Here is a 21231-nt window from a genome sequence, read left to right on the forward strand (position 1 = left end):
TTCAGCATCATTTTTCCTTTTTCATTGAATATGATGAAGAATCTTTAAAAAACAAAAACCACAATGCCACTGCTGTAACATCCTGCTTTGTTTTTGTTAAGACACGGAGTCTTAGATGTTGTCCTGGCTGGACACAAACTCCTTGACTCAAGTGATTTGCCCACCTCAGGCTCCAGAACAGCTGGGACTACAGGTGGGTACCACTGTGCCCGGCTTTGTAACACCCTATTATTATTATTTGAGTTTGGCTTCCTGTTATTGTCCATATTTGACAACTATAACAAGTATGTCATCTTAAAAAAGAAAGAAGCTCAAGTGTAGAAATACCCCAAAGACCCTGACCTTCTGCAGGAATTCTCCTTGGGGGCTAATTTTCAGCACAACACAAAGCTGGCCAAAGATGACTGAACCTTCTTACTTCCAAGTGACGAAATCCCTATTTGAATTGTCATTAAAGGTCCTATGCAGGTCCTTCAGATCAGGGATCAGCAAATTATGATCCCCTCAAATCTCAGACTGTTTTGTGAATGAAGAGTATTGGACCACAGCCACACTCATTCACTTAGGCAGAGGCTACAGCTCCTTTTGTGCCACAACTGCAGAGCTGAGTAGTTGCAACAGAGACCACATGGCTCCGAAAGCCTCAAATATTTAGTATGTGGTCAGTGCCTGGGAGTTTGAGGCCAACATGGACAACATAGTGAGACCTCATCTCTACAAAAAATTTTAAAAAATAGCCAGGTGTGGTGGTGCGTAAAGTGTGAGTCTCAGCTATTCGGGAAGCTGAGGCAGGAGGACTGCTTGAGCCCAGGAGGTCAAGGCTGCAGTGAGCTGTGATCACACCACTTGCACTCCAGCCTGGGTAACTGAGTGAGACCCTGTCTCAAAAAAATAATTTTTTAAAAAATCTGGCCTTTTACAGAAAAAATTTGCCAACCTCTGCTCTAGAGGACAATCTGTTTCAAGGGTGCAACATACGATGTGGACAGCACTGGCTAAACACTTCGTGGAGCCCAGTGCAAAATGAAAATGCAAGGCTCTCTGTCAAAAAAACAATGAACATTTTCAAGATGTTAACAGCAGAGTGTAAACCAATTGAGGGACTCTGCGACTGGCTGAGATGGTAGAATAATTCTTGTTACAGGTGACAAACTCCCAGGGCTGGCTAGAAACTCTTCCACCCAGATGCAGGAGTAGGAGCATTGACAACTTGCAAATGCTTTAGAACCAAACAACCTTTTGCTCAACTGAAATCTTACATGGATGCCCAACATGTGAAGCGGCAGCCATGCAGACATCTGCCCCAGCCATTTTATTTCTAAAAGGTCACTAGCAGGTGATGGCTCTTACAGTGTTTTAAAGGGGAGGGCGATGAAAAACAAAACACACCAGAATCCTTGAAAACAGCATTTTCAGGTAACCTGGCAAACAGATGCATGCTCTGATATGACAGAATCAGGACAACTTGGCCCCATTGTCAACTGTGCTCTCGGCTGCTGCTTGTCCTCTATCATAATTATTTCAACTTCTATAATTTATTCATCCCCAGACAAGCTTCCATGTTATAAGGTACCCAGATTGAAATGGCTGGAAGCTCAAGTCACTCCTGCCCTTTCCCATCTGCTCAAAATACTGACTGCAGAATGAATATTTTCTATATATATATATATACACACACACATATATATACATATATACACACATATATACACATATATATATACACACACACATATATATATATATATATATATTTTTGCAAAACCAAACCAAAGTTATCTCAAAACTCAAGTTCTCTGACAAACATGTTGTTAAGCTTTCAAGTTCACAATTCTGCAGCTGGAAGAAGGGGGCAGAGAATCCTGTCAGAAACTCAGTATTTACTTCTACTTTACAGTTATAAGGAAAAGGCTTCTCTAGCTCTCAAAATGCTCAGTGAATTTCTTGCAAAGTTACTAAGAGGTTACTCTCTTTGAATTGAAATACATATAGAACAAATTTTATATTTATGAGAGAATATCAATTGTTGGAACTACAGAGGATGCTGCATGTGAAGTAACTTCAAATGTAATTATGGGGCTGGGCACAGTGGCTCACGCCTGTAATCCTAGCACTAAGGCCGGTGGATCACTTGAGGTCGGCAGTTCAAAACCAGCCTGGCGAACATAGTGAAACCCCGTCTCTACTAAAAATATAAAAAATTAGTGGGGCATGGTGGTGCATGCCTGTAATCCCATCTATTTGGGAGGCTGAGGCAGGAGAATCGCTTGAACCCGGGAGGCGAAGGTTGCAGGGAGCCAAGATTGTGCCACTGCACTCCAGCCTGGGTGACAGAGCAAAACTCTGTCTTCAAAAAAATAAAAGTAATTATGAATGGATTCTTATAAACTGGGAACAAAGGTAGAATAATTCCATATAAATTAAGGCTTAAACCCATCTTCTCTTAGTCTGATTCTTTATTTTCATGCCAGAACAAAGAAAAATGCTCAAAGGTCTCATAACTAGTTGAAAACGACAGAAAGGGTATTGAAGGGTGAAAACATCTTGGAAAAATGGCCAAATACACAAGATTGCACTGGATGGATACGTCTGCTCACCTACACTGGAGAACCAAAGAAAAGTAAGTCAAAGTCTTTTTTTTTTTTTTTTTCCTGAGACAGAGTGTGTTTCTCTGTCACCCAGGCTGGAGGGCAGTGGTGCGATCTCAGCTCACTGCAACCTCCATCTCCCAGGTTCAAGAGATTCTCGTGCCTCAGCCTCCCCAGTAGCTGGAATTACAGGCATGTGCCACCATGCCCAGGTAATTTTTGTATTTTCAGTAGAGACAAGGTTTTGCCACGTTGCCCAGGCTGGTCTTAAACTCCTAGCCTCAAGTGATCCTTTGGGGGCACTCGGCCTCCCAAAGTGCTGGGATTACAGCATGAGCCACCGTGTCTGGCCTAAATCAAGGTCTTGACACAACATAAATGTAAAGGGAGTTGTTCCATGGCTTAATAACTTTATCCTCGAACAGTTATTACTTCTATTAGCATGTGTTTTCTACAGACATAAACAATGTTATCAAAGAAATCAGGTGTGGTCCTAGATTACACCCCTTCCTGCATCTTCTACGGTCAACTTGGCGAGTTCAACCTCCATATTTCCCCCACCTGCCTGCCTCTCTTCATGCCCTCTGCCACGTCACTAATCTCTCCTGGACTGGGGCTAGCCAACCGGTCCCTCGGTTTCCACTCCTGTTCCCAATATCTATTCCCTGAGATCTTTTTGTATGAAATAAACTAGATCATGGCATTCCCCTGGTTAACCCTCTTCACAGGCACCTCATGGCAAACCTTTAACCACTGCCCAGAAGCCCTAAAGGATCCTGTCCCCACCCACCTCTTCCAGCACAAACCACTGGCCTCCTCTTCATCCTCAGGCATGTTGAGTGCTCCACTTCCTCAGTGCTTTCCTTTTTTTTTTTTGCGATGGAGTTTCACTCGTTGCCCAGGCTGGAGTGCAATGGCATGATCTCAGCTCACTGCAACCTCCGCCTCCCGGGTTCAAGTGATTCTCCTGCCTCAGCCACCCGAGTAGCTGGGATTACAGGCATGCACCACCATGTCTGGCTAATTTTTTTTTTTTTTTTTGTATTTTTAGTAGAGACGGGGTTTCACCATGCTGGTCAGGCTGGTTTTGAACTCCTAACCTCAGGTGATCCACCTGCCTCGACCTCCCAAAGTGCTGGGATTACAGGTATGAGCCACCACACCCAGCTGTTCCTCAGTGCTTTCCATTCACTCCCCACGTGGCTGGCTTCTTCTTAGCCTTCAAGCCCAGCTCAAATGTCACCTCCTAGGACAGGGTGCCTCCTGATGGCCCTTTCCCCCGAGCTACTTTGTTGCATCACGCTGTTGATGGTCTTCAAGGCACTCGGCATAACCTGTATCATCTTGCTTCCTGAATTGTTTTTCCGGCTTATCTCCTGCCTCTTCAAACAGGGACCTTATCTGTCTCAGTCCTTCATGCTGCCTCACAAGGTGCCTGACACACGGATGCTCCTTATCTGCCGAACAGCATATTAACCATTAGACTATAAATATTAAGCACATGGATGGTCAAAATTAAACCCTAAAAGTAGACAATGAAGTATTTTCATCTACATTCATTCATCTGCCCATTCAGCAACTGGGTTATTTATGGAGGGCATCCTATACTAGGTACTATGTTAGGGCCCGAGGAATCCAAAAGTCTAAGAACTTCTCAAATATGTCATATTCTGTGTTCAACACAGGCTCTTTAAAAAGACAAGTTACACTACTACTTACTATGTTTTTCTGTGATCCTAGAGATTTGTGGAAAAATCTGAAAACCTAGATAAGTGGTTATATGCCATCAGTTTACTCCCAAAAACCCAAGAAACGTATACGGAGAGTAAATAGGGACACAGTTAAGTCATCTCTTAACACTCGGGAGCCTGGACAGATGTAAAGCTTTGCTCAGCCAGTGGTACAGAATGAAATTCATTTCCTAGGCCTGGCACAGTGGCTCACGCCTGTAATCTCAGCACTTTGGGAGGCTGAGATGGACGCATAAGCTAATGCCAGGAGTTTTAAGACCAGCCTGGCCAACATGGCGAAACCCTGTCTCTACTAAAATTACAAAAAAATTAGCCAGGTGTGATGGCGGACGCCTGTAATCCCAGCTACTCGGGAGGCTGAGGCAGGAGAATCGCTTGAACCTGGGAGGCACAGGTTGCAGTAAGCCAAGATTACGCCACTGCACTCCAGCCTGGGCGATAAGAGCAAAAGTCCGTCTAAAAAAAAAAAGAAAAAGAAATTCATTTCCTAGCGGGGGCTGTCCAAGAGGAAAGCTGTATAGGTGAGACAAGGAGGCTGCATGACTGATAGTTTTTGTAACAAACTGGAATTACCCCATTGAAATCAACAATGCCAATGTTCAAACTCTTTAGAACTCAGCTCTGCCCCTCCTTTGCAGCTGCAGGCTCCTTTGAGATCAAAGTAAGCAAGTTCAAGATGACTGACTTTAGTGCTCAATGGCCCACTGGTGTGATTAATACTTCCACCCTTGGAGTGTAGATGACCTGAGGCCCCTCATTGTTTGCGCCTACTGCCACATGCTCAGCTGACCACCAAGGCGGCCATCAGCAGCAGTATCTTCTTGTCTCACCTTGGTGTCATCCACACTGCTTCCCAGGGATGCTCCAGTGCAGAGGACCTGCAATGGGCCCCACGCCAGCATAGTGTGAGCTCCAAGAAAGGAAGAAGACACCTGTTGTATTTATTATACCACTTAATCACCAGCACCAATGCCCAGCACATGGCAAGTGTCCAATAAATACTTATTAAATAAATTATCCCCATTGCAGAAAAGCTAGAACTAAACAACGTGGCAGCTGTTAGAAAAGTGGGTTTCTCACATCTGCAAAATGAGAATGATAAAATGAGGCCAGGCGTGGTGGCTCATGCCTGTAATCCCAGCACTTTGGGAGAACCGAGGCAGGTGGATCACCCAAGGTCAGCAGTTCAAGACCAGCCTGGCCAACATGGTGAAATCCCGTCTCTACTCAAAAAAACAGAAATTAGCCGGGTGTGGTGGTGTGCACTTATAATCCCAGCTACTCAGGAGGCTGAGGCAGGAGAATCACTTGAACCCGGGAGACAGAGGTTACAGTGAGCCGAGATTGTGCCACTGCACTACAGCCTGGGTGACAGAGAGGGACTCTGTCTCAAAAAAAAAAAAGGAAGCAGAGAGGAAAGTAGGGTTCTTACTGAGCTACAAACCATGACACCTTCTTTGATAATACTGGCTGATGCTTTATGGAAAGTCTTTCCCCTCTTAAGCATTTAATTCACACTCCCTTTTACTTATAACTTTTACAAAATTACAGACCACATTTACAAACACATTCTGATTCTAACTTCTTAGGAAAGGCCTCAGGACACTTAATAATTCCTTTCTGAACGCAACTAACTAAAAGGCAGCAGCAAGGATCTGAACTTTAGAGAGAATCTTACAGACTACTCTTGTGTAAGAGCTCGGCTGGAGGAGGGGCCAACTGCTCAATGGCCTAAGAAAACCTAAAAGAGAAGAGCATGAGGAAAGCAGGCAGAACCCTCATTCATGATACAAGTCAAAGCCAGGCTGCAGCTGCAGAGTTATAAAAGAAAGAAAAAGACTAATGGGATTGCCTCCTCCCGCCTTCTCCCACCCAAGGCAGTAATGAAGATTCACAGCTACACATTAATTAGGAATCCATAGACGTGCCTGGTTACAATATTGGTATAGGGAAACACATAATAGAAAAGGCAAAGATTCCCCCACAAGCTAATAGAGTGTTGTAGGCAATATTTAAATCATCACGCCTTTCTTTTCAAAAACACTACTTCTTTCTCAATGCCAAGAGCTGGCTGCGTTTCTACATTTGGGGAATTTGAGATATTTTCTCGCATGGAAGTCACACCAATATCCTAAATCATGTAACTAAAATCATTTGGAAATGCACAGTTTTTCTACACGAAAGGATATTGCTTTTAATCCAAATATTGGATTACCAAAACCCTGAAATATCTTTCAATCCTAATGTAGACAGGAAGACAGAAATGTGGCCTCACCAGGGGGCATGTGAGGCGAAGGCAGTCACTTTCTCAATCATAGAACGCTGTCCACGGCAGAAATGCCCCGTGCAGACCCCATCAATGAATAGCCCACCCCGAACAGTCCTGCTGCACTGGCGAATTGGGGGTCCAAGGACGCCTCCCCCCCATTTCATACAAGCCTCACTCCTTCCCACCGGCGGGGCAGAAAGCCCCCTCTTCAGCCCTTCCAGCCGCCCAGGACCAGGCAACTCGCTAAGCGCTGACTCGGGGAAGGGAGGGCGCAGCCTTTGTCCCGCGGGTCTCCCGCGCCCGCCTCGCTGTCCCCGCGGGCGAGCTTGGGCTCGACCCCCGTTCCCTCTGAACGCACCTGCAAACAAAGGCGCGCCGTTCCTTCGCCAACTTCCTCACCTTTGCCTCCCGGTCCTTCCGAGGTCGGGAGGGGATGCCGCGCCAGGTGCTACGACGAGCCCCAGGGTGCCGGCACCAGCCAGCGGTGCCGTCGCTCAAGCAGCCGCGCGCACTGCCCGGGGCTCAAGTTGAAGCGAGCGGCGCCCGCGCCTCCCTGCGCCCTCCCTGCCCCGCCCGCGCTGCCCGCCCGCCGCCGCCGTCCATTGGCTGCCCGGGAGGCGCGTGGCCCCGCCCCGCCCGACCGCACTCCCGCTAGGTGCTCCCGCCAGGTGCTCCCAGCTGCTAGGGGCCTGGCTCAGGGCTGGCAAAGAGGATCCCCCACCCCCACATACTCCCTTCCTGTAACGAACGTTTCCTTTTTGGACTCTCAAGACTTAGAAAGTTCATTCAAACCCACTGAACCTCTTTAGAAAAAGTTGATGCTCTAGGCCTGCTGGGTTTCTGGTTTCTTTTCTTCTTGAGACAGTCTCGCTCTGTCGCCCAGGCTGGAGTGCAGTGATGCGATCTCGGCTCACTGCAAGCTCCGCCTCCCGGGTTCAAGCGATTCTCCTGCCTCAGCCTCCCTAGCAGCTGGGATTACAGGCGCCCACCACCATGCCTGGCTAATTTTTCCTATTTTTATTTAGTAGAGATGGGGGTTTCACCATGTTGGCCAGGCTGGTCTCAAACTCCTGGCCTCAATTAAGCCGCCCGCCTTGGTCCCCCAAAGTGCTGGGATTACAGGGGTGAGCCACTGCACTAGGCTGGGTTTCTACGATCCTGATTGTGGGGTGAGTGGGGGAAATGGGGGGCGGGGAGGGGTGGTTGGGGAAGGGAGGTATTGCAGCCCACAGCCAGAAAGCCTTTGGGCAGAAAGAAACCAAACTGTAGCTTGATAAATCTGAATAATCAGATTTCAAGAGGCAGCAAATTCTGAATCGAGCTGGAAAGTGTTTACAGATTATCTGCCAATTTACACAAAGCACTTAGCAGTATACCCCTACACCCCTTTGTAATCCCTACCTCTTTTAAGACACCTTTTGTTTATAGCTGACTTGAAGCCAAGATCCCACAGGCACTCCAACACTGTCATCTCTAGCTGAGCGCCCCTCCCCCCATATACATGGAAGCAGAAAATGTCCAACTGGCTAAGTGACAGCACTTTCAGCACTTTAAGAGTCCTGGCTAGCCACTAGTCATATAAATATGAGTTGGAAAGGAAAATCCAAGGTCTCTTACTGACTGTATTCTGTGAGCACTGAAAGTACTTCCTCTTTCTAATTGTTTCTGGGCAAGCGTAAGTTATTTGATTGGCCAATTAACAAAGCGAAATAGGGAGGCTGAGGCACGAGAATTGCTTGAACCTGGGAGGCAGAGGTTGCAGTGAGCCAAGATCGCGCCACTGTACTCCAGCCTGAGTGACAGAGTGAGACTCTGTCTCAAAAAAAAAAAAAAAAAAAAAAAAGAGCAAAATAGGCAAAGCATATTAGCCATGTTTTTTTGGCTATATTCAAAGTCTCATACACTACTTTTACAAAGAAAGGAACAGAAAATAGGATATACACATGGAAAATCAAGGGAGTATGTAACTAGTAGGTCTTGTTTGGGTTTGGTAAAAACACACCACAGGTGTACAGACAACTTTAATGTTCATGTTTAAACGAGGATCAGGTGTTTTCTCATTTGTTCAACATTTACTAAGCTCTTCCTAAGTACCAGGTTCTGTGCAGAAAATTTTATATTAGGCTTTTCTGGTTAACAGTTGTCTTTCTAGGGAGGGCATGATTTAACTCACGCTGTTTCTGAATCTATGATCAGTAACACTTCAATTATTTGGTGAACACAGCACAAACTGCAAGCGAGGCTAGAAAAAGGTTTAAGACTTGGGGTTCAGCAGCCAGAAGAGACAGGAGCAAGCTCAGAGATATGAAACAAGCTAACAGGATTGTACCTGTCACCCCTTCAAAGGCTGCCTCTCCTTCCTTACACATCATTCCAGTGAGTTTGGTTGTCTGATTCTCTGTCTATAGCAGGGCAGAAGCAACAAATAGATGGGTCTGCCAGATGTCCACAGGGTGCGTCAAGTGTGACAGCTGAGGGTCTGCTGGCAGGAAGTCATGTGTGACAAGTCCTGCCAACTCTGCCTCCTCCTGCTCTCTCCAACTTGCCACCTTCTCTCAACTCCATGCTGCCACCCTAGTTCCAGCCATCATCTCATCAGGAGGGCTGCTGTCATTTTTTTTTTTTTTTTGAGACAGTGTCTCACTAGTGCAGTGGCCACTATCTTGGCTCACTGCAACCTCCTCCTCTTGGGTTCAAGTGATTCTTGTGCTTCAGAGATGGGGTTTTGCCATGTTGGCCAGGCTGGTCTTGAATTCCTGGCCTCAAGTAATCTGCCCACCTCAGCCTCCCAAAGTGCTGGGATTAGAGGCGTGAGCCACCGCACCCGGCCTGCAGTAGTGTTTTAACAGTCTCCCTGCCTCCACTCATTACTAACAAGCTATTCTCACAGGAGCCACACATGTCCCTTCAAAACAAAAACAAAAATCACAAATATAAGTATCCATGCTCGAACCTTAAAACCACACAGTGGCTTCCCATTGCAATGCAGATAAAGTCTACAATCACCTTCAGGGTCTCACAGGCCGCCTGGGATCAGGTCCCTGCTTCTATCTCCAATGCTGCAACCACATTCCCTCCTCTTTGTCTCTGCTCCAGTCCCCTTTTCTTCTTCCAGTTCCTGGAACGTGCCCAGCTACTTCCCACCTCAGAGCCTTTGCGCTGACTGTGACCCTCCTAGAATGCTCTTCCCTGCACTGCTCACCTGATGAATCCCTCTCATCTTCTAGGAATCTCAGCCCAAAAGTTGATTCCTTTGGAAGATGTTCCTGACAGGCAGTGTCCTTCCTGACAGCATCCCAGGCTTTTCCTTCGTACCCCTGCTGCAGCTTGGTGTTAAATATCTGGAAAATCATTCATTTATTATTCATCTCCTTCACCTTACAGTGAGCTCTATAAACTTACAGAGTCTGGTTTTGTTTCTGCACAGTGAAGAATTTAACCTTGGCTGAAGAGAGCCTCCGCCTTCAGCTTCTGGGATGTAAACTCTAACACCTTGGAATGTTGTGCCTGACCGGAGTGTTTCTGTTTGCCTAGGGGCTTTGGGACACACTAGAGGGTCTAACAGGGTGATCTGGGGTGGGTGCTTGGCCCATGCAGTATCAGCTCCACCTCTGGAGGGGCTCGAGACTGAGATTAGCCCTGGACCAGTTGTCTATGCCTTTGGGGTGGAGCCTCAATAAAAATCCTGGACACCAAGGCTTGGATGAACTTCCCTGGTTGACAATACTCTATGCTACTGTCACACGGCAATACCAGGGAAGTTATGCTGCCCAGGACACCATAGGGAGAGGACAACTGAAGGCTCAGAACTTCCCTGGACTCTGTCCTATGTGTGTCTTCCTTGGGCTGATTTTAATCAGAATCCTTTCCCTGTGACAAAGCACAACCATGAGCATAATCACAGCATTCAGTGAGCTCTATGAGTCCTTCTAGCAAATTATCAAACCTGAGGGTGGTCTTGTTGACTGTTCTCTAACTTGGCAGTTTCCCGTTGTATTTTCAGCAGTAAGCACATTTCCTGACATACAGTAAGTGCTTAATACATCTACTATTGAATAAATTTGATGAGTTACTATTTTTTAACAGATTTTTTGAAATGGCCAGGTAATCAGCATATAATGCTTTTATGATTTAAATAACCAATTTCCATTTTGCAAATGCCTACTTATGAGTTAAGGTCCAGATAAAACAAATGCCATCTCTCCCATGAGGCCTTTCCCTACTTACCGAGGGCTCGTCATCCTTGCCTTTGTGTTCTCTGGCCCATCACTTTGCTTTCGAAGCATTAAGTAGTAATAAAACATATTTCTGACCAGCTGGGCAATATAGCGAGACCCCCATCTCTACAAAAAAATTTTAAACATTAGGCCAGGTGTGGTGGCTCACGCCTGTAATCACAGCATTTTGGGAGGCTGAGGTGGGCGGATCACTTGAGGCCAGGAGTTTGAGACCAGCCTGGCAAACATGGTGGAACCCTGTCTCTACTAAAAATACAAAATTAGCCGGGCGTGGTGGCACGTGCCTGTAATCCCAGTTGCTCAGGAGGCTGGGGCAGGAGAATCGCTTGAACCTGGGAGGCAGAGGTTGCAGTGAGCCGAGATCACACTGCTGCACTCCAGCCTGGGTAACAGAATGAGACTCCATCTCAAAAAAAAAAAAATTTTTTTTTTTTAAACATTAGCCAGGTGTGGTGGCTTGCACCTGTTGTCCTACCTGCCTGGGAGGCTGAGGCAGAAGGATTGCTTGAGCCCAGGAGTTTGAGGCTGCAGAGAGATATGATCTTGCCACTGCACTCCAGCCTGGATTATAGAGCAAGATGCTATCTCTAAAATAAATGAATAAATGAATGAATGAATAAAAATAAAACATCTGCTTTTGTAAAGGATATCTATGTTAGATAAACTCTGAGTCCCTACTACTGGGCATGGGGCTTGTACAGAACAGGTACACAAACGGTGTTTATGGAATGAAGGCAGTTTTTAAAAACAGGTCTGGTTCATAGAAAGACAGGTCCAATTATGTGTGAAATTCTGGTACATATTATAGCTCATTCCCAGATAAATATTGTAGCTGTTACTGTAGTAACTGAGTATTATGAAGGTGTTCTATTGTTTTCTTTTTTTTCTTTCTAAAAATAAAAATGTTACTCAGAATTATGATACACTTTAAAAAGCCAGACATGCTTTAAATAAAAATATGGAAACTGATCACCCAACTTTTAAAAGGCATCTGACTTCCTAATTAGAATGAAATATCACAGTTTATTTACAAAATATAGAAAGAAAAAAATTCAACAAACCTAACCACTCACCTTTCTTTCATAGAAACCTAATTGAAAATTCAACCAGCATACCAATAACCTATGATGTCCCCAAGTAGCATAGAAAAATCAATTTTACTTCCTTCAGACCTGCATTTAAACTGGATAATAACTGATATAACGTGCAACAGCCATAATCCAATTTCAATTTGTTTGATTAGATGAGTATAAACATTAAACAAGAAAGTCACAGGACTGTTATGACAATGTTCACGCTATTAACTCATTATAGAACAAAGCATTGTAATTTGCTCCTAGAGAACATGCTACTAAAATACATAGATATGAATTTGAACTATCCTTAAATACCATTATATTGCCTCAGCCAAAGATAAAAGCAGCTGTGAACGTGGAAGCCACTTCAAAATCTCCTGAATTGAGGATAAGGGAATCCCTGAAGGATTCCTTAAATATTTGAGACTATTTTAACATCCATTTGTATGACACTTGCATAATCAGAGGGTATCAAAGCAGCACCCAGGTTAGTGGTCTCAAACTATAACGTGCATCACAACAGTTAAAATGACGGTGCCACAGTCTTGGCCGGGTGCCGTGGCTCATGCCTGTAATCCCAGAACTTTGGGAGGCCGAGCCGGGTGGATTACGAAGTCAGCAGTTCAGGACCAGCCTGGTCAAGATGGTGAAACCCTGTCTCTACTAAAACTACAAAAATTAGCCAGGCACCCACAATCCCAGCTACTTGGGAGGCTGAGGCAGGAGAATCGCTTGAACTTGCACGGCAGAAGTTGCAGTGAGCCGAGATCGTGCTACTGCACTCTAGCCTGGGCAAGAGTGAGACTCCATCTCAAAAAAAAAAAAAAAAAAAAAAGCGCCACAATCTCACCTAGAGGGTGTTGTGACTCAGTAGGTCTCAAACAGACTCCTCGCTTTTTTTACATAAGTACCGTCCCTTCTGACCCAAATGATTTGGAGGCAGGTGTTCAGTGGGCTGTACATTGAGGATTCAAAGCTGTTTCCAGAGAAGGGGACTGGTACTTTGTGTCAGAGGAGAAAGTCAGATGACAGATAAAGACACTGGAGGATGGGATGCTGCAGCTCTTTCTGTGTCCCGCACTGCATTCTGAGCTCCTTGAAGGCAGCAACCATGCTTTTCTTGTTTCTGTATCTTTTATGCCCAGCTCAGCACTGAGCACTTAATAAATGAAGTACATTCGGGACAAAGTGGCATGCATCTATACTCACACCTATGTGGATGTCAGAAGCATTCACCATGGGTACATTTCTGAGGGTCATATCACAACAAGGTTATCAACAGAGCAGGCGGGATGTTTTGGCAGGACCTTGAGGTAGATCAATGCCTTTCAAACTTCAATGTGCAAATGCATTGTCTGAGGACTTGTTAAATGCAAGTTCTGATTCAGTGGGTCTGGGTAGGGCCCTGTCGTTCTAAAAACTACATCCCAGGTGATGCCCAAGTTCTTATACAGAGGCTCCACTTTGAATAGCAAGAATCCATATGTGAATCATCTAAACCATGATCACAGGGACAAATGAGCAGCAAAAAAGATCTTCACTGAGCTTGGACAACGAAAGCCAGGGAGGCCAGGTGCAGTGGTTCACACCTGTAATCCCAGCACTTTGGGAGGCTGATGTGGACAGATCATTTGAGGTCAGGAGTTTGAGGCCAGCCTGGCCAACATGGTGAAACCCCGTTTCTACGAAAAATGCAAAAATTAGCCGGTTTTGGTGGTGCACGCCAGTAATCCCAGCTACTCAGGAGGCTGAGGCATGAGAATTCACTTGAACTCAAGAGGCAGAGGTTGTAGTGAGCCGAGATCACACCACTGCACTCCAGCCTGGGTGACAGAGGGAGACTGTCTCCAAAAAAAAAAAAAGAAAAAAAAAGAAAAGAAAGCCAGGGAGTTGTGGACTAACAGTAACATTCCCAACTTCTTTTAAAGCACTATGTAGGCTGGGTGCGGTGGCTCACGCCTGTAATCCCAGCACTTTAGGAAGCTGAGGCAGGCGAATCAGGAGGTCAAGAGACAGAGACCATCCTGGCCGACATAGTGAAACCCCATCACTATGACAAATACAAAAATTAGCTGGGCGTGGTGGCGCCGAGTAATCTCAGCTACTTGGGAGGCTGAGGCAGGAGAATTGCTTGAACCCGGAAGGTAGAGGTTGGAGTGAGCTGAGATTGCGCCACTGCATTCCAGCCTGGCGACAGAGTGAGACTCCGTCTCAATAAAAAGAAAAAGAAAAAGAAAAAAAAAAAAACACTGTGTACCTGATTATTGCTCCTGGAGGAATCTATAATGTATATTTGTAAAAGAAAGCCCCCACCGCCCCACAAGACATCAGTCACAGCAGATGCTTAGCTTGCACTCACATAAGGATGTGTCCTTTATCTAAAAGAGATTGCCACAGTATCTCTTTAACTCAACTCTAACAAAAATTTTGGAAAAAAAAAAACAAAAGAAATTCTCCTGCCCAATGGCCTGGAGTCTTCCTGTTCTGCCCTGTAAAATGCAAAGGCTATTTATAATAAACGTGTATAACAAGAATCTTTGTTTAGTGGAAGAGATTCCGAAGCCCTAGGCAGGCAGCATAGCTCATTTTCTTTATGCAATATTCAGCAGAAAAAACCTCCCACTACTCCAAAGACTGTGGGCCATTCCCTGGCCTTTGCTGTACTATAAAGAGATTTGACTTATCTTCCCACCACCCACCACCCACCAGATCTCTTCTTCCTAACTGCTGCAGGAGGTAGCGAGGGTGAGCATAAATTGTTATCCTCCATGGTTCAGAATCCTAAGGGAACCAGCACAACGTTCAATTCGTTTTGTTTTTTTTTTTGAGACAGGGTGTCACTCTGTCACCCAGGCTGGAGGGTAGCAGTGCAATCTTGGTTCACTGCAACCTCTGCCTCCTGGGTTCAAGCAATTCTCCTACCTCAGCCTCCCGAGTAGCTGGGATTACAGGCATGTGTCACCATGTCTAGCTAATTTTTGTATTTTTAATAGAGACGGGTTTTACCATGTTGGTCAGGCTGGTCTCGAACTCCTAACCTCAAGTGATCCATCCACTTTGGTCTCCCAAAGTGCTGGGATTACAGGTGTGAGCCACCATGCCTGGTCCTTTCAATTCTTAAAATGTTCAACCATCTCCCCACTCAATGCCCTGTCTTGCTGTCCCTGGAAAGCAGAATTGCAAGGAAGGACAGGAGTACTGCACGCACAGGGACACAGAGTCACGGAGGGCCAAGGAAAAAGCTGGCTGTCTGGCAAGTTCCATGATTATAATTCGAGAAAATCATGTTTGTGTTTCTGCATCAGAAACTCAAGCTGAAACTGATACTAAACCCATGGCTGGGAAGGTAGGGTTAGGAGAGTAAGACAGTAGGGGCTAAGGAGTGAAGACAAGAGAAGTTCTTTAAAAATAACTAAGAATTTTCCCTCACTGCCAGCCCACCAATGATCTGATTTCTGTCTCTGCAGTTTTGCCTTTTCCAAAATGTCATAAAAAGGGGGTCCTGTAATACCTAGCTTTCTGAACCTTGCTTCCTTCACTTAGCATAATTGTTGAGTGTATCAACAGTGCATTCCTTTTTATTGCTGAGAATTATTTTGCATGGATGTACAAGAGTTTGTGTATCTATCTATGAGCTGATAGGTATTTTACTCTTTCAGTTTTGGCAACTATGAATAAAGTCAATAATAAGAAAACAAACAACACAAATTTTTAAATGGGCAATAACATCTGAACAGATATGTCACCAAAGAAGATAAATGTTTTTCACAAGCACATGAAACATGCTCAACATCATTTGTTTGGAAAATGCGGATTAAAACCACAATGAATCACCACTTCACACGTTTTAGAATGCTAAAATAACAACCACCACCCTTAAACAAACAAACCAAAAAATCCTGGCAATGCCAACTGCTGGTGAGGATGCGGAGCAACTGAACTCTCTTACTTTGCTATTGGGAATGCAAAACGGCACAGCTCCTCAGAAAGTGGGCTGGCAGTTTCTCATAAACTTAGGCGTGCTGTCACCCTACAACCCAGTGATCCCACTCTTACGTATTTACAGAAGATGAGTGAACACTTCTGTTCACACAAAAACCTGTATGTGAATGATAACAGCGGCTTTATTCATGGTTCATGATTAACTTCCCTTTTAAGATGGATGGGCAGTTGTTTCTTGATGGGTTTATCTCAGTTTTCCATGTTCACAGACCTGGACACTATCAGTCATCTTTAAAAATTCATTAGGAGATTACAAAATAGAAGCACTTTACCTTCTTGGTGGTCACGAAACTCCATGCTCAGGAGCTTACTGTTGAGGCTGAATCCCAGAGGAGGGTTTAAGCAGGAGCTTACCCGATGATCGTTACTTCCAGTGGCAAGAAGCATAAAAAGAAACAAGCCGCTATTTTCACCCTCAACTGTTCTTAATCTTGCCTCCCTCCTCCTCCTCACTTTGCTTTTCCTATTCCACCTATGTGCCCTCATCCCCTAAAGAGATATCAGCTACATTAGAAGGCCACAGAAACTAAGGCCAATATAATTTTGATCCTTCAGTGTTGAGTTTAAATAAAAACATCATATATGGTTGCTGTTATTTGTTTTATCTTCAGATTGAATTGGAAGTTCCTAATTTGAAGGGACTTTTATTATTTTATAGTGTCCTTTTATTATTTTATTTTATTTTTGAGACAGAGTCTCGCTCTGTCACCCAGGCTGGAGTGCAGTGGTGTAATCTCTACTCACTGAAACCTCCGCCTCCCGGGTTCAAGCAATTCTCCTGCCTCAGCCTCCTGAGTAGCTGGGATTACAGGTGTGTACTACCATGCCTGGCTAATTTTTTGTATTTTTAGTAGAATACAAAAGCACTGAACTTTGCAGTTTCCCCTGCAGAGATGGGGTTTCACTATGTTGGTCAGGCTGGTCTCGAACTCCTGACCTCAACTGATCTGCCTGCCTCAGCCTCCCAAAGTGTTGAGATTACAGGCATGAGCCACCATGCCCGGCCGACGGTGTCCTTTTAGATCAATTTTAGTGTATCACCATTTTTGTACCTGTTTTTACAAATAAAAGCTTTATTGGAACACAGCCATGCACATTCATTTATATCTTGTCTGTGGGTGCTTTTGCCTAACATGGCAGAGACAGCATGACCTACAAAGCCTATTTACTGTCTGGTCTTTTGCAGAAAAAGTCTACTGACTCCTTCTCTAGCAAAATGGCCTTTTAGCCATTCTATTAATATAAACGATGAGTATACTATTTGTTAGCTTTGTATAGCTACTAACATCTGTGCAGCATTTTCTATCTTCAGAGCATTTTTCATATCTATCATGTCACTATAGTACCTCATTAGCCCTATTAAATTAGCTATTATTATTACCAACCCCCTTTTTGTAAACAAAATAGGCTCAGAGGGAATGAGTGAACTCAATTATAAGAGGTGAAGCCAAAATTTGAACCTGTCTCATTCTCCAAATTGTCTGCTCTTGTCACAAATAAATTGATACATCACACATAGCAAGCTGATCATTTAGTAGATGAGTGAAGATCAACTTGAATTTTCATCTGCCTGAATTCTCCACTGAGCTCATTCAATTAAAGTTCCACACAAAGTTCACATATGGGGCTCCTGTTCTCTGAGATGACGTTCCCATGTACTCTCATTCATGGGACTTAGAGACTGCTTAGCCTACAAAAAACTTCTCTGGCTTACAGTCTGTATTCCTTTCATATATATTAGTTAATTATATTGATCAATTATCAGGGAGCTGATCTAGGTTTTGTGGGACCTAAAGCTTAGACAATTTCTGAGGCCTTTTTGTTTTTTAAGAATACAAAATTATCTTCCTTTTGCAAAATCATTTTACATAAACCATGTGATCTAATTGCTAGCCCTCTTCCTAGGGTCTTGAAAGGGGCTCTAAATTTTCAGCTTCCTGAGTAGTTAGGTCTACAGGTACACCGTGCCTGGCTATTCTTTTTTTTTTTAGAGATGGGGTCTTGCTATGCTGCCCCGGCTGGTCTTGAAATCCTGGCCTCAAGCAATCCTCCCACGTCAGCCTCCCTAAGTGTTGGCATTACAGGGTGAGCCACCACACCCAGCTGGTTTTTAAAGTATGGTCCACAGATAGAATTAGTGTCACTTCGGAACTTAGTAGAAATGCAAATTCTCAGGCTCCACCCCAGACCTACTGAATTAATCAGAACCACTGAGGCTGGGGCAAAGCCAGCTTTGTTTGAAAAAGACCCACAGTGGATTCTGACACGCACTTGGATTTGAGCATCACTGCTTTACTGGAGCACAGATTCTGCTTTCTTCTCTCATATAGAAAATTTTTTGAGGAAAAGAGGGGAAACTGCATCATTGAAGCGAGCTGTATAATTTTTCTTCAGGAACACAATGATCCAGTAACCAATCTGAACCATAAGCAATCTCAGCTTCAGAATTTCAGGAATCCATGACATGTGAGATGTGTCAGGATTAACCAGAAGTAAAGGCTGGGAACTCAGAGTCTACTTTGATGGTTTCTGATTGCACTGATGATAAATTAACCGAACTCATGACTTATTAATTGAATGGAAAATGTATATTTAAAGACTCCTGATACAGTCAGAAGACTAAATCAGTAATTCCAAACTCTGAATCATCTTAGAAGTCAAAGAACTTTCCACAAAGGAGCTAAATTACCTACCTCAAGCAAACTTCCTTTTTATTTAAAGAGTTGAGATTGGACCAAATTGGTCCTTTTAACTACCAAAGAGCCATTTTATTATTTTTGCCATCAAGGACCTCTTATTTTAGTATCTTTTTTCTTTCACATCAATGGTAGTGTGCCAACTTTGTAACAAGGTTTGTGGAAGGCACATTTCACACATGCACATGAAAAGCCAATCACCATGCTTATGAACTACTAAAAGATCAATAATATTTATTTCTTATACATGTGTTACCTCGATTTGTCCCCACACCACCTTTCTATTTTTTTTTTTTCTTTGAGACAGAGTCTTGCTCTGTTGCCCAGGCTGGAGTGCAGTGGTGCGATCTCGGCTCACTGCAATCTCCACCTCCCGGGTTCAAGTGATTCTCCTGCCTCAGACTCCTGAGTAGCTGGGATTACAGGCACCTGCCTGTAAACAGAAGAATAAAGTAGAATGAACCAGTGTATCCAATTTTAAAGCTGCATATATAGCTATAATAATCAACAGTGTGTGGTAATGGCAAGTAATCCTAGCCCTAGGATTAAAATGGGCTGGGCACAGTGGCCCACACCTGTAATCCCAGCACTTTGGGAAGCTGAGTGAGGTAGGAGGATCAGTTGAGGCCAGGAGTTTGAGACTAGTCTGGGCAATATAGGGAGACCACATCAATATGATTTTTTTTTTTAAATTAGCTGGGCGAAGTGGCACGTGCCTGTAATCCCAGCTACATTGGAGGCTGAGGTGGGAGGATCACTTAAGCCCAGGAGATCCAGGCTGCAGTGAGCTATGATCTTGCCATTGTACTCCAGCCTGGGTGAAGGGGTGAGACCCTGTCTCCAAAGAAAAAAAATAAAAGAGGCCTAAAAATAAGGCAAATGTCTAAAGGGACCACTCTATAAACAAAGTGGGCCAGAATTTTAGATCCTGAAGGCAGACAAGGAATATACATGAAATGAAAAAAAATTCTAAGAAAAAAAGGCTTTGATATTTCTTGGTTTAGATCTTTGTATTAATTTATTTGCCAATTATATAATTGCTTACTTTTCTTAACAGGCTTATAACCTAGGAAGGCTTGTGGTATTTATTACTAAATACCTGGATTTAGTAAATATTCTATATATTCCTGTAGAAACAGGAAAATATGAGGTCAAAGCAGGCCCCAGTCACCCCGCTCTGCTTGTGGGTATCTCCTGAAATGAACAGAGTATGAATGAGTATGCACTACATTTCACCACCTTCAAGTTTAAATGGAAGAGAGAAAAAACATTCAACTGTCTAAAAACTTAGGTACCAAATCACGTTATACATCATTTTGGGGGAAGACATCATTCTCTGGCAATAAACTGCTCACCCATGAAATTAAATAATCCTTCTAGGAAAGAATGATTCATTATTTAATAAACATTTGTCTGTTTTTAACTTCACTGAGAAAAATAAATGGGAGGAAGTGCTCCAGGAATCTCAACAAGCAGCCTCCTCTGCCTCCAGCCCACTGTGCCCACCACTGCCAGTGCAGATGAGGGAGGGCGGAGTGAGAGGCAGCGCAGACGGAGGGACAACATTCTCTTCTGAGTGCTCACTAGGGGACAGGGACCCGTGCCAAGCCCTCTCCCATTTAATATCTTACAACCAAGCTGCATAGAGGTTCCAAAGCTTCCATCTCTACACAAGAGGGCCCTGGGGCACAGTGTGTAACTGGCTCAGGGTCAGCCAGCTAACAGAGGCAGATCAGGAAGCCAACCGGTGTGCCTGACTCCAAAAGCCCTTTCATTTAAGATGTCATATAATCTGTACCACCTAGAGGAGAGACAGCTGGGTGAGGAAGATGGAGGAGCAAAGCTGGGTAGCAGAAGGGGCTTCCACTGCCCTAACTGCAGAAGGCTGAAAAATATCCCAAAGAAATCAGGTCCTAATCCCTGGAACCTGCAAATGTTACCTTACAGGTATTATATACATATATACACAAAAAAGTGTGTGTGTGTGTATATATACACACACACACACACTTTTTTTTTTTTTTTTTTTGGAGACCAAGTCTCACTCTCACCCAGGCTGGAGTGCAGTGGCGCAATCCCGGGTCACTGCAAACTCCGCCTCCCAGGTTCAAGCGATTCTCCTGCCTCAGACTCCCGAGTAGCTGGGATAACAGGTGTATGCCACCACACCCAGCTAATTTTGTATATTTAGCAGAGATGAACTCCCCACCTCTGGGGATCTACCTGCCTCGGCCTCCCAAAGTGCCGGGATTACAGGCGTGAGCCACCACCACGCCCAGCCATACATATATATATATATTTAAGTGTCTCTCAGAAGGACACTTATGACTGGATTTAGGTCCCACTCAGGTAATCCAGGATAATATCCTCAGGTCAAAATCCTTAACTTAATCACATCTGTGAAGACCCCCCTACCCTGCACCCCTTTATTTTTTTTTGAGACGGACTCTCACTCTGTTGCCCAGGCTAGAAGGCAATGTTGCAGTCTTGGCTCACTGCAACCTCCACCTCCTGGGTTCAAGTGGCGATCCTCCTGCCTCAGACTCCTGAGTAGCTGGGACTACAGGCAAGAGCCATCATACCCAGTTAATTTTTGTATTCTTAGTAGAGA

The 21231-nt window shown here is 44.4% G+C and overlaps 1 protein-coding gene and 1 non-coding gene across 24 annotated transcripts in view; both read right to left on the bottom strand.

Annotated features, from left to right (window-relative positions):
- The window catches only part of APBB2 (amyloid beta precursor protein binding family B member 2), a 398765-nt gene that overhangs the window by 37888 nt on the left and 339646 nt on the right, over positions 1-21231 (bottom strand). The window contains exon 1 of one of the 23 annotated variants that reach the window (XM_009239912.4): positions 7008-7148. The gene's annotated coding sequence lies outside the window, so the exon portion shown is untranslated. 23 annotated transcript variants of the gene reach the window in all.
- LOC112133306 (small nucleolar RNA U13) lies at positions 18739-18845 on the bottom strand. Its single transcript, XR_002914974.1, has one exon. It is a non-coding gene; the product is annotated as a small nucleolar RNA U13 (small nucleolar RNA).

This window comes from Pongo abelii, chromosome 3, assembly GCF_028885655.2.
Source record: "Pongo abelii isolate AG06213 chromosome 3, NHGRI_mPonAbe1-v2.0_pri, whole genome shotgun sequence".
Taxonomy (NCBI): domain Eukaryota; kingdom Metazoa; phylum Chordata; class Mammalia; order Primates; family Hominidae; genus Pongo; species Pongo abelii.